At 41.6% G+C, this 15,027-nt stretch overlaps 1 pseudogene across 1 annotated transcript in view; it reads right to left on the bottom strand.

Annotated features, from left to right (window-relative positions):
• Positions 1-15,027, bottom strand: part of LOC311147716 — a 42,653-nt pseudogene that overhangs the window by 4,030 nt on the left and 23,596 nt on the right. The window lies entirely within an intron of this gene.

Here is a 15,027-nt window from a genome sequence, read left to right as displayed (position 1 = left end):
CAATTTGCAGAGCAGACATGTTAGGGAACCCAACTTACCACAAAGCGACATGAACCATTTTCTGAAAATCTGTCATATTTGTGACTAGATATTTGGGCCCCATCATCAATGTTTCCTTCAGGCCTATGTTCCCTCAGCCCTATATGTTCCATTTACATTTTAGTCATTTAGCAGACGCTCTTATCCAGAGCGACTTACAGTTAGTGAGTGCATACATTATTTTTTTATTTTTCATACTGGCCCCCCGTGGGAATCGAACCCACAACCCTAGCTCTACCAACTGAGCTACATCCCTGCCGGCCATTCCCTCCCCTACCCTGGAGGACGCTGGGCCAATTGTGCACCGCCCCATGGGTCTCCTGGTTGCGGCCGGCTACGACAGAGCCTGGATTCGAACCAGGATCTCTAGTGGCACAGCTAGCACTGCGATGCAGTGCCTTAGACCACTGTGCCACTCAGTGTTCCCTTAGCCTATATGTTCCCTCAGTAATCACTGAAACAATTTCAATAAAAATTGGCACAAATGCTTATTGTTATAAGGTAAAACATTATTTCAGCATCTACATAAGTAGTTAAGTAATAATAGTTAAGCATATATGGGACCTACTGAACATGTTCAGTCACTGTGACCTTGACCTTTTGTCAATATTACAGCCGAATTGCATTTTCTAAGATAGATTATTATTTGTATTTGTTTTGCATCTACTCAAGTAAAAATAAATGTAACGCCTTATCGGAGCAGTTCTATGCAAGGTACAAAAACATGCATCTAATCTGTTATTGACGGTTCTTATTTATTCATTCATGCAACAGCGGATCAACTCACCAAAAGACCTGTGTACATCAAGGATGTGAAAAATATACACGATGTAAAATATTAGTTTTCACATAAAGTTTTGGTCTATAATGTCCCTCTTTCCCGTTTTTCCTCCTCTTAAACAGGGGTACATTCCGTGCAGCTCCAACAAATACTAGATATTGAGAGATTTTGAAAAAAAAAAAAAATCCTCTCATTTGGGTTGCCGAACCCTGGTTTAGAATATAGAAAGAACTGAAAGAACTTAGGGCTGAGGGAACATAGGCCTGAGGGAACATAGGGCTGAAGGAACATACATGGTCCCATACCAACCATTAGCTGTGCGATTAACGGGGTTTGTGAGACAAGGGCGGATCCTGAAAACGGTTCTTCTCACAAAGACGTCGGAAAACTCCAAACGGTTTGAGGTACAAGCTATTATGAACCCTACTATGAAAAGCTGAGACTCTCACGAACACGCACTGATTTGCTCTATGAAGCTCACATGCCACACAAGAGTCGTTAGAAAGCAAGAGTTATTCTACATACAAGATCATAGGACACGCCAGAACATGTCTATAATGCTGTAATAAGCTCACATTGTTGCTGTCACAAACTCCAAACTCCACACAGTTGTCACTGACTAGTTGGATATTCATTTCTTACTAAGCAAACCATTTCTGTAAATTATTTTTTATCAGTTATTGTTTGGCGGACCTCATTTGTTTCTTGACATTAGTCAATAATACTCATGAAGGCAACTAATTTGTCTAATTCTTTTTCATTACATTTCTACTTCTACTTTCATGGTACTGAAAATAAAATCGTCAAACACTTAATTGTGAGGCTAAATATGAAGGCTGTACATATAGATAAATGAAAGTAGTGAAAAAACACAGATTTTTGCTGGGTATCGCTGGGCCTGATGAGGTTCATAAACCAGTCAGGTTCTTCTTACTGAAGGCAGTTGGGACACACACTGCGCCGCAGTCAAATACGCAGCATTTGTCATATCCAGGACAGTCCTCATCACAAAAGCATCCCTTGAGTGATGGCACCACGTTCAGAAGCCGCGGGCACTGACCTGGCTTCGGGAGGATTGGCACTGTGAGAGAGCAGGAGGAATCTTTGGAGTGAACTGGGGCGACCTCAAATCAACTTAATAACGGTGTAATTACTAAGTAGGCTTCCATAGAAACATTGCGGCAATGGATTACAAAAACAATTTGGTCTCGCGTTTTTTCTTTTAAAATAACCTTTTCCTTCATTTACGGTATATAAACATTCAGTGTAGGCTATGCGTAAAATATGCGTAAAATGGCCAAGGGAAAGGCTGGATTGTTTCAACCAATACATTTAAGTCATAATGGCTGGCTTGTATTTTTTTAAACAACACAATAGGATGCAAAATAGCCTATACACAATTAGGCCTATATAAGCTAGTCACTAGTGTCTCACATCACATAGGCAGGCCTACATGTCAAAAGGCTACTTAAAATAACTCATCAAATTGTCTTACTTTGTTTCATGACAAATAGTGACAAATAATGCAAAGTAATTTGAACAACTCACCTGTAGAATTTCCTCTAGTTTCTGCAGCAGAGATTATTTTCAAATCAAATGCCAACAGAACAATAACCAAAGCACAAAGCGCTGACGAATTCATTTCCATGCTGACTTCAAGACTATACTAGCTGGAGCAAATAGTCCAAATAGATTTCATAGAAGCGAGAGATCTGGGCTGCGTTCAGCATGAAAAAACGGTGTGCATCGTTCAATTAAACGGAAACGGGGCTGTTCTGAACGACAAGTTGAAAAACGTGGAGGGGTTGGGTTGTGGGTTCAGGCCAGGGTTGGGGAACGCTGTCAGCATCACTGATATATATGAACGGCCAGCATGGCCGCTGCCCTTTAAAAACGTCACTCATTGCTTCAAGCCACCACACCTTATTATACCACAGTAAGCCACACCCACCAAACGGAGCAAACATACGTCAAAGTCTGTTCAAGAACGTTGACGAACGTTTTGGGGAAACGTGTCGTTCAGTACAAACCGTCACGCAACGTAGCAAACGTTTAATCGAACTGAATGCACCCTAAAGGAGAGCCCAACGCATGGGGAACAATATGCCTGCAGGGTCCCTATGTCCCTGAAATTACATTCCGAGTTCGGATCCGAACACTTGTTTAGGTCACATCTAATAACAATTATTAAAGAGGCAATATGGAACTTTTTATGTGGGTTGCTCTTGATCCAAAAAGGGTGCCCCAAATGGACAGAAACATTTTCCAGAAATTAGAACACAAATTCGTAATTGGACAAAAAGGGGAACACCTCCCCAAACCAATCAGCAAAGCAAATATTGTTAGCCTACAACTAAGGATTTGTATGGTTTTGGATAAGAAATTGATTAATAATACATGAACCATACAGCCAACATTTACATACAGTGGGGAAAAAAAGTATTTAGTCAGTCACCAATTGTGCAAGTTCTCCCACTTAAAAAGATGAGAGAGGCCTGTAATTTTCATCATAGGTACACGTCAACTATGACAGACAAAATGAGGAAGAAAATCCAGAAAATCACATTGTAGGATTTTTAATGAATTTATTTGCAAATTATGGTGGAAAATAAGTATTTGGTCAATAATAAAAGTTTCTCAATACTTTGTTATATACCCTTTGTTGGCAATGACACAGGTCAAACGTTTTCTGTAAGTCTTCACAAGGTTTTCACACACTGTTGCTGGTATTTTGGCCCATTCCTCCATGCAGATCTCCTCTAGAGCAGTGATGTTTTAGGGCTGTCGCTGGGCAACACGGACTTTCAACTCCCTCCAAAGATTTTCTATGTGGTTGAGATCTGGAGACTGGCTAGGCCACTCCAGGACCTTGAAATGCTTCTTACGAAGCCACTCCTTCGTTGCCCGGGCGGTGTGTTTGGGATCATTGTCATGCTGAAAGACCCAGCCACGTTTCATCTTCAATGCCCTTGCTGATGGAAGGAGGTTTTCACTCAAAATCTCACGATACATGGCCCCATTCATTATTTCCTTTACACGGATCAGTTGTCCTGGTCCCTTTGCAGAAAAACAGCCCCAAAGCATGATGTTTCCACCCCCATGCTTCACAGTAGGTATGGTGTTCTTTGGATGCAACTCAGCATTCTTTGTCCTCCAAACACGACGAGTTGAGTTTTTACCAAAAAGTTATATTTTGGTTTCATCTGACCATATGACATTCTCCCAATCCTCTTCTGGATCATCCAAATGCACTCTAGCAAACTTCAGACGGGCCTGGACATGTACTGGCTTAAGCAGGGGGACACGTCTGGCACTGCAGGATTTGAGTCCCTGGCGGCGTAGTGTGTTACTGATGGTAGGCTTTATAACTTTGGTCCCAGCTCTCTGCAGGTCATTCACTAGGTCCCCCCGTGTTGTTCTGGGATTTTTGCTCACCGTTCCTGTGATCATTTTGACCCCACGGGGTGAGATCTTGCATGGAGCCCCAGATCGAGGGAGATTATCAGTGGTCTTGTATGTCTTCCATTTCCTAATAATTGCTCCCACAGTTGATTTCTTCAAACCAAGCTGCTTACCTATTGCAGATTCAGTCTTCCCAGCCTGGTGCAGGTCTACAATTTTGTTTCTGATGTCCTTTGACAGCTCTTTGGTCTTGGCCATAGTGGAGTTTGGAGTGTGACTGTTTGAGGTTGTGGACAGGTGTCTTTTATACTGATAACAAGTTCAAACAGGTGCCATTAATACAGGTAACGAGTGGAGGACAGAGGAGCCTCTTAAAGAAGAAGTTACAGGTCTGTGAGAGCCAGAAATCTTGCTTGTTTGTAGGTGACCAAATACTTATTTTCCACCATAATTTGCAAATAAATTCATTAAAAATCCTATTTTCTGGATTTTTTTTTCTCAATTTGTCTGTCATAGTTGACGTGTACCTATGATGAAAATGACAGGCCTCTCTCATCTTTTTAAGTGGGAGAACTTGCTCAATTGGTGGCTGGCTAAATACTTTTTTTCCCCACTGTAGGTGTCATGTAGCCTAAGGGTAAGAGTGGTCCTCTGTAGCTCAGCTGGTAGAGCACGGCGCTTGTAACGCCAAGGTAGTGGGTTCGATCCCCGGGACCACCCATACACAAAAATGTATGCACGCATGACTGTAAGTCGCTTTGGATATTATTGCATATTATTATTATTATTATAAGAGCGTTGGGCTAGTAACCGAAAAGTCGCTAGATCGAATTCACAAGCCTACAAGGTTAAAATCTGTCGATGTGCCCTTGAGCAAGGCCCTTAACCTTAATTGCTCAATTGCCGTTGATAATAGCAGACCCTGTCGGTGACCCCACTCTCCGAAGGTATATCAAGGAGAGTTGTGATATGCAAAAAAACATATTTCCGTTGGACAAATATAATTTGAAATTGGACAAATATAAGCACCCACCAAATTATTATGATTAACATTCAAGCCAAAATTTGCCATATACAATGAAACTGTTTTAAAATATACACTAACTGAACTTCAAATGAGATGGTAATTCAATGACTGAAAGGATTTCTGTTGAACTGCTGGTGACATTCCATAATGCATAATGATTCATAAACTAAATGTTTCAAAGTATGTAAAGAGATAGCACACTGCTGATTGGCTGATTTTGGGAAATGGTTTTAGTCCGTTGCCTATATATTGTATAATATTTTTTGTTGTTGTTGAAAACGTATAATTAATCTTTAGGATGGTCTTTAGGCCTACACATGACCCATAATTGACTCACCTGTCATGGTTATGTTGGGCAGACGAATAAGCGTTTTTCCTTTGACTACCCTGACATCTAGTGGCTTAGACCGGATAACTATTTGGCGGACTAGATAAACGCTCAACATTGGATTTTCTTACATTGTCACTTTTATAATGTAAACCTCTATGAACAAAGTAATTGCTGTATTTCAACTTCCCTCCAAATTACGCTGTAGGACTATACACATCACATTCTATATGACTGACAGAGACAACTTAGGTTAGCTAAAGAGGAGATAGCCTATTGATTAATAAGAAAATATATAACATGTTGTGGTTCATATAGTGATAAAATGCATATGTCAGAAGAGGAGAATTTGGGAATATCGGACTGAGACTTCAGAGGGTAGCAACATACACTACTTACTATACAGCAATTCACAGAACATTAAGCTGACAATTTGTCAAGGGCCACCAACACTTCTGAGATCAGCCAGGAACCAATTCATAGCATGGCCCAATTATCCAGTGTACAGCTCATCACCTTGCCAGCATGACATTGAGATCGGCCCACAACGGAAATGATCTATTTCACAGAATGTTATGCATGTAGAATTAAATACTGTATTCGGTAGCACTTTATAATATATCCACGTAATAAAGCATATATAATGGCTTGGTAAATATGTTATGAATAATTTATTAAATCATTACTCCCACATTTGTAAATGTTAGTTACCTAGTTATTCACACATTTATAAACAACTTGTAAAGTATTTAATAATATTCATAAGGCGATTACATAAGATGTTTAATATAGGTCTTTATAAACTACTTTACTAATCATTAGTTAAGTCTTTTTGCGTGGCCTCATCTAAAGTGTGGGCTATTTATACTTTATAAATACTTTCTAAATGTTTTGAGTGACCAGTGCAATTTCTCACAAAACGATGGACATGCCATTGGTAGACATTCCAGCAGTACCTGATGCTCCTTAAGGTCTCAAAATGGCCCCTAGAACATATCAAAGGTTAAACAATAAGCACACAATATTCCAAAACGGTCACACTGTTGTGATACTGTGATCTGTAAATTCAGAAACACTATGCTGAGTAATATAACGTTTTTAGTCCAAAAATGCTTTTCTTGGCAGGGACTTTTCTACCACAGCCAAAGTGTGGATTGCAGCAGTCACTCCTTAGAGCAGTCTAATCTTGGTTAACCCAGAACTAAAATCTTGCGTAATTTGGTCAGCTGTGTGATTAAATTCTGCGTCTATAGAGCTCGCCAGCTTGTAGTCCTAAAAAACGGAATTGATTTACCTCTGGTTCATTCAGCCATTCCTATTGGCAAAATTAATGGGGAAAGAATAGAGTCTGAGGTTAACACAGGTTCATGAGATCTTATACGTTTTGTTCTATGAGATAATATCAGTCAGTTATCATGACAATTATTAATTATGAAGACTTTATGTGCGTTATGTTTTTTAAATTACATAAATGCTTAAACATTTACAAAAACGGACATTAGCTGATGAAAATGATCTCATAGAACAAAACGTATAAGATCTCCTAAACCTGTCTTTACCACAAACCTTATTTTCGGCGTTTATCCAAAAGCCCTATAGAAACTCCATTCATTTTCCCATAGACTTTGTTCAACGAACCATGGCGGAGTTAGTGCCTACAAAAATACATTATTACTATTGCTCTCTATACATGTTATAAATTGGGAGTTTTGTGAAGTCTCGGTTTGTGAAGTCTCCACACTTGCAAACGGAAACTCAATCAAAACCACCCACCCCCCTTTCGCTAATTTCACCACCAGCAAAGCATTTAATGTATTTTCTCACCCAACTACACACAATACCCCATAATGACAGTGAAAACATGTTTTTAGAAATGTTTGCTAATTTATTGAAAATTAAATACAGAAATGTAAGGGTTGGGGTGAGGTGTGACCCAGGTGCGGTGCAGGATACACAGTAGGCAGTAGGTATAGATGGTGAAACAAGGATCTTTACTGGTGGTCCCGAAGCCAAAATACAAAATAACGGACTTATCACGATAAAAGAAAGGCGGAGCAAATAAGTCTCCAAAAACCGGGTGACAGCCAAAATATGAAATACAACCTAAGACTGAAACAGGGAGAACACTTCTCAAGGACCTGTACATGGATCTCCGATCAGACACTGAGTTGTACTGCTGGACACAGAGAAACTAGCAGAGAAAACTGAGCAAGGGAACACAGGGACGTGAGGGCATAAATACACAGGTGAACCGATAGACACAGGTGACACCAATAGGATGATGATTAGTCCCGACTGTGAGTGAGGAGGTGCCTAAGATTGTCGGAGGATGACACCTAGTGGGTCGCTCCAGAACTGCGACCCCCTCCTGTAACACAGAAATATCTAATTTACATACAGTACCAATCAAAAGTGTGGACACACCTACTCATTCCAGGGTTTTTCTTTATTTTTCCTATTTTCTACATTGTAGAATAATAGTGAATATGTCAAAACTATGAAATAACACATATGGAATCATGTAGTAACCAAAAAATGCTAAACAAATCAAAACAATTTTTTTTGTTGAGATTCTTCAAAGTAGTCACCCTTTGCCTTGATGACAGCTTTGCACACTCTTGGCATTCTCTCAACCAGCTTCATGAGGCAGTCACCTGGAATGCATTTCAATTAACAGGTGTGCCTTGTTAAAAGTTAATTTGTGGAATTTATTTCCTTCTTAATGCGTTTGAGCCAATCAGTTGTGTTGTGACAAGGTAGGGGTGATATACAGAAGATAGCCCTATTTGGTAAAAGTCAAAGTCCATATTATGGCAAGAACAGCTCAAATAAGTAAATAGAAACGACAGTCCATCAATACTTTGAGACATGAAGGTCAGTCAATACGGAAAATCTCAAGAACTTTGAAAGTTTCTTCAAGTGCAGTTGCAAAAACCATCAAGCGCTATGATGAAACTGGCTCTCATGTGTACCACCACAGTAAAGGAAGACCCAGAGTTACCTCTGCTGCAGAGGATAAGTTCAATAGAGTTAACTGCACCTCAGATTGCAGCCCAAATAAATGCTTCACAGAGTTCAAGTAACAGACACTTCTCAACATCACCTGTTCAGAGGAGACTGCGTGAATCAGGCCTTCACGGTTGAATTGCTGCAAAGAAACCACTACTAAAGGACACCAATAAGAAGAAGAGACTTGCTTGGGCCAAGAAACACAAAATGTTTTACATGACGCTCTTATCCAGAGCTACTTACAGTTAGTGAGTGCATACATTTTCATACTGGCCCCCCGTGGGAAACGAACCCACAACCCTGGCGTTGCAAGCACCATGCTCTACCAACTGAGCTACAGGGGACAACAATGGACATTAGACCGGTGGAAATCTGTCCTTTGGACTGATGATTCCAAATGAGAGATTTTTGGTTCCAACCGCCGTGTCTTTGTGAGGCGCAGAGTAGGTGAATGGATGATCCGTGTGGTTCCCACCGTGACGCGTGGAGGAGGAGGTGTGATGGTGTGGGGGTGCTTTGCTGGTGACACTGTCGGTGATTTATTTAAAATTCAATGCACACTTAGCCAGCATTGCTACCACAGCATTCTGCGTGATACGCCATTCCATCTGGTTTGCGCTTAGTGGGACTATCATTTGTTTTTCAACAGGACAATGACCCAAAACACAACTCCAGGTTGTGTAAGGGCTATTTTACCAAGAAGGAGAGTGATGGAGTGCTGCATCAGATGACCTGGCCTCCACAATCACCCGACCTCAACCCAATTGAGATGGTTTGGGATGAGTTGGACCACAGAGTGAAGGAAAAGCAGCCAACAAGTGCTCAGCATATGTGGGAACTCCTTCAAGACTGTTGGAAAAGCATTCCTCATGAAGCTGGTTGAGAGAATGCCAAGCTGTAATCAAGGCAAAGGGTGGCTACTTTGAAGAATCTCAAATATAAAATATATTTTGATTACTACATGATTCCATATGTGTTATTTCATAGTTTTGATGTCTTCACTATTATTCTACAATGTAGAAAATAGTAAAAATAACGAAAAACCCTTGATTGAGTATGTGTGTCCAAACGTTTGACTGGTACTGTAAGTATTTACACCCCTGAGTCAATACATGTTAGAATCACCTTTGGTGATTACAGCTGTGAGTCTTTCTGAGTAAGTCTCTAAAAGCTTTGCACACCTGGATTGTACAATATTTGCACATTATTACTTAGAAAATTCTTCAAGCTCTGTTCAAGTTGGTTGTTGATCATTGCTAGACAGCCATTTTCAAGTCTTGCCATAATGCAGAGGCATTACAAGGAATCCTGTCGATGAATGCTCCGTCCTCACAGGCACCTGAGCCTGTGTAGGGATGTGATTTGAATGTGACTGAAGGAGTGGAATGGTTGTTGGATTGAATTTTGTATTTTGTATTATGTCTCAAGAGACTTTGTATGACAGATGGGGCACTGGACTATTGAAGGGTTTAGACTACTGAAATGAGGTGAACAATGGACTATTACACTCCAACACATCAAAGACAAAAGAGAAAGGTATATGTTGTTAATGCCTTCATTCACATGCCTACTGAAAATACAATCACAGCACCAATCAGGCGATCTAAATGAATAACACCTTCATGCGGCGTTTCCCAAACTCGGTTCTGGGGTCCCCAAAGGGTGCACGTTTTGGTTTTTGTACATCGAATGTATGCTCAATACAAAATTATAACTAGTTAATCGCAGCTCTGCCACAAAAATGGAAGAGGCAATTACTTAAAAGAGAAAGGAATGAATTAATGGTAAAATACTTAAAATGACCAATATACTGTAAATTGTAAAATGTATCAGTTTCACTTATTGTCAAGAGGTTTGACAACTATGCCTCATAAAATTCAAGATAGTTGGGAACAGATTTTCGATATCCTAATACCATAGCATCAGATTTATGAACTGATATACAGTACAAGTAACAATTGACTCATTGTCACGGATTCTGCCGAGGCTGCTCCTCCTCCTTGCTCGGGCAGGCTTCGGCGTTCGTCGTCCTTGGAGTACTAGCTACTGCCGTTCGATGTTATCGGTGTTTGTTTAGTTTTGTCTGTATTGTTTACACCTGTTCGTCATTATGTTTGATTGTTTCCCTTATATTACCCCTGTGTGTCATCAGGTCATTGTGTGTGATTGTTTTCCCTTCACGTATGTCAGTTTAGTGAGCGGGTTATTTCCTCCCTGCGTGGAGTTATTTCTGTGTTCTTTTGTTCCTTATCGGATTAAAGTACGTGTCCGAGAGTTCTGTGTCCTGCGCCTGACTTCTTCACCGCATCTCACCGACAGTCGTGACAGAATCACACACCAACATGGAGTCAGCAGGAGCGACGGCACCGACCGAATCACTCGAGGAGCGCGTCCTACAACAGGCAGCGATGCTCCAAAATCTTGATGCCGCTATGGAGAACATGATGAACACTTTGGGACGATGGGAGAGAGGAGGTTTGCCCACACCTCCTCCAACGATACCACCACCATCGGCTACGCCTATCGTCTCACATCCGGAGTCCAGTGGGAATCGGCTCTCGCTCCCGAGGGCTTATGATGGCACCGCAGCCGGGTGTCAGGGTTTCCTGCTCCAGGTGGAACTTTACCTGGCAACCATTCACCCGGCACCCTCGGGATACGAGAGCGTGTCCGCCCTCATCTCCTGTCTGTCTGGCAAGGCACTGGAGTGGGCCAACGCCGAGTGGGGAGGGATAGACGCCGCTACTGTGAACTATGCAGAGTTCACCCGCCGCTTCAGGGCAGTGTTCGATCATCCCCCGGAGGAGAAGGCGGCAAGTGAGCGTCTATTCCACCTCAGACAGGGGAGGAGGAGCGCGCAGGAATTCGCACTGGACTTCCGGACTCTGGCTGCCAATTCGGGATGGAATGAGAGGGCCCTCATCGACCACTACAGGTGTAGCTTAAGAGAGGACGTTCGTCGAGAGTTGGCCTGCAGGGACACCAACCTCAGCTTCGATCAGCTGGTGGACATGTCGATTCGCCTGGATACCCTGTTGGCTACCCGCGGACGTCCGGCGCTGGGGCCGTCCATTCCATCCCCCAGCACCTCCGAGCCGAGCCCTATGGAGCTCGGTGGTGCTGGTAGTAGGGAGGCCAGGAAGGAGGCTGTCCCCTGCACCAACTGTGGCCGCCGAGGACACACGTTGGTTCGGTGCTGGGGAGGGTTTCCTCGGATTCGAGGCAGCAGGCAGCGCACGGATGAGTCATTCCCGGTGAGTAAGGCCCCAACTCACCCAGAGCTCTCTGTTGGTCATAAGTGTATCCAAGTTGTGTTTCCAGAAGTTTCTGCTTACTCCCAGCATAAGGCGCTAGTCGATTCAGGCGCAGCTGGGAATGTTATCGATCGCCATTTCTCATATAAGTTAGGGATCCCTATATTAGCAGTCGATGTGCCCTTCCCTATCCATGCCCTAGATAGCCGGCCTTTGGGGTCGGGGTTAATTAGGGAGGTCACAGCGCCACTGAAGATGAAAACGCAGAAGGGTCATGAGGAGACTATACAGTTGTATTTAATTGACTCTCCTGCGTATCCAGAGGTGTTGGGACTTCCCTGGTTAATATCTCATGACCCCAACATTTCATGGCAACATATTCATGTCCATGCTGACTTCAAGACTGTTAGAGCAAATATAGTGCAAATCGATTTCATAGAAGAGGAAGGAGACCATGATGTGTAATACACTTAGATGACTCAAATGGGGCACTGTTTTGAAGCCACGGCACAGCCATTTTGGTACTCCTTATTCATTGTAAAAAATATTTTGGAAGCTATAGAAATGCATTTATTCATGTCTACATTCGTTTATTGACAAACATGTTCTATTACAGACACCATAATGCATACTTTAAAATTATATTAAGTGAACCGAACATGAAAATTAAATATTAAGAGAGAGTTAATGTTACTGTCCCCACCACAACAAATAAATACTTAAACACATGATATTATGTCCTTGAAACATTTTCTTGAAATACTGTAGAATTCTGGGGAGGCTGCTGCTAAGGGTTGTAACCTCACAATCACACGTGACCCCTGGAAGACTAGGAGTCGCTAAGCCAAGGAGTCATCTACACAGTACTTTAATTTCCGTTGCTTTCTCCCTTCTTTTTTCTAATTGTATTTACTTTTGCCCTATTAAGGCATGATAATGGAGAAATTGATATATGAATTGAAAAATATGTGTTGTCAATGTGGGCAACAATATCAACACGTGTCAATTATCCTTTTGTTTTTATTCTCCCATAGAAAGTATAATGAATAATGTTAATGAATTGGTTGAATGAATGTTGAAGAAACATGGGCAACTGCCGAGTTTATAAAAGAGAAGACAAACAAGCATTAAAGAAAGAGAGAGACAAACAAGCATTAAAGAGAGAGAGAGACAAACCAGCATTAAAGAGAGAGAGACAAACAAGCATTAAAGAGAGAGAGACAAACAAGCATTAAAGAGAGAGAGACAAACAAGCATTAAGGAGAGAGAGACAAACAAGCATTAAAGAGAGAAAGACAAACAAACATTAAAGAGAGAGAGACAAACCAGCATTAAAGAGAGAGAGACAAACAAGCATTAAAGAGAGAGAGAGACAAACAAGCATTAAAGAGAGATAGACAAACAAGCATTAAAGAGAGAGAGAGACAAACAAGCATTAAAGAGAGAGAGACAAACCAGTATTAAAGAGAGAGACAAACAAACATTACAGAGAGAGACAAACAAGCATTAAAGAGAGAGAGAGAAACCAGCATTAAAGAGAGAGAGACAAACAAGCATTAAAGAGAGAGAGAGACAAACATGTATTTAATTTTTTTTTCCAGAAAATCACATTGTAGGATTTCTAATGAATTTATTTGCAAATTATGGTGGAAAATAGGTATTTGGTCAATAACAAAAGTTTCTCAATACTTTGTTATATACCCTTTGTTGGCAATGACACAGGTCAAACGTTTTCTGTAAGTCTTCACAAGGTTTTCACACACTGTTGCTGGTATTTTGGCCCATTCCTCCATGCAGATCTCCTCTAGAGCAGTGATGTTTTGGGGCTGTCGCTGGGCAACACAGACTTTCAACTCCCTCCAAAGATTTTCTATGGGGTTGAGATCTGGAGACTGGCTAGGCCACTCCAGGACCTTGAAATGCTTCTTACGAAGCCACTCCTTCGTTGCCCGGGCGGTGTGTTTGGGATCATTGTCATGCTGAAAGACCCAGCCACGTTTCATCTTCAATGCCCTTGCTGATGGAAGGAGGTTTTCACTCAAAATCTCACAATACATGGCCCCATTCATTATTTCCTTTACACGGATCAGTCGTCCTGGTCCCTTTGCAGAAAAACAGCCCCAAAGCATGATGTTTCCACCCCCATGCTTCACAGTAGGTATGGTGTTCTTTGGATGCAACTCAGCATTCTTTGTCCTCCAAACACGACGAGTTTAGTTTTTACCAAAAAGTTCTATTTTTGTTTCATCTGACCATATGACATTCTCCCAATCCTCTTCTGGATCATCCAAATGCACTCTAGCAAACTTCAGACGGGCCTGGACATGTACTGGCTTAAGCAGGGGGACACATCTGGCACTGCAGGATTTGAGTCCCTGGCGGCGTAGTGTGTTGCTGATGGTAGGCTTTGTTACTTTGGTCCCAGCTCTCTGCAGGTCATTCACTAGGTCCCCCTGTGTGGTTCTGGGATTTTTGCTCACCGTTCTTGTGATCATTTTGACCCCACGGGGTGAGATCTTGCGTGGAGCTCCAGATCGAGGGAGATTATCAGTGGTCTTGTATGTCTTCCATTTCCTAATAATTGCTCCCACAGTTGATTTCTTCAAACCAAGCTGCTTACCTATTGCAGATTCAGTCTTCCTAGCCTGGTGCAGGTCTACAATTTTGTTTCTGGTGTCCTTTGACAGCTCTTTGGTCTTGGCCATAGTGGAGTTTGGAGTGTGACTGTTTGAGGTTGTAGACAGGTGTCTTTTATACTGATAACAAGTTCAAACAGGTGCCATTAATACAGGTAACGAGTGGAGGACAGAGGAGCCTCTTAAAGAAGAAGTTACAGGTCTGTGGGAGCCAGAAATGTTGCTTGTTTGTAGGTGACCAAATACTTATTTTCCACCATAATTTGCAAATAAATTCATTAAAAATCCCACAATGTGATTTTCTGGATTTTTTCTCCTAATTTTGTCTGTCATAGTTGACGTGTACCTATGATGAATTACAGGCCTCTCTCATCTTTTTAAGTGGGAGAACTTGCACAATTGGTGGCTGACTAAATACTTTTTTCCCCCACTGTATTTGGAAAGAAAGCTGCCAGACAGGTTTTTCGCTCTCACACTCCATAAAGATTTGTTCATATTTCTTAGAAATGTATTTACACTACATAGAAAAATGTGTTTACTCTCCATAAAAT

Source organism: Coregonus lavaretus (assembly GCF_964263955.1).
Source record: "Coregonus lavaretus genome assembly, chromosome: 20".
Lineage (NCBI taxonomy): Eukaryota > Metazoa > Chordata > Actinopteri > Salmoniformes > Salmonidae > Coregonus > Coregonus lavaretus.
The sequence above is the reverse complement of the archived record's forward strand: the minus strand, read 5'-3'. Positions and strand labels throughout refer to the sequence as shown.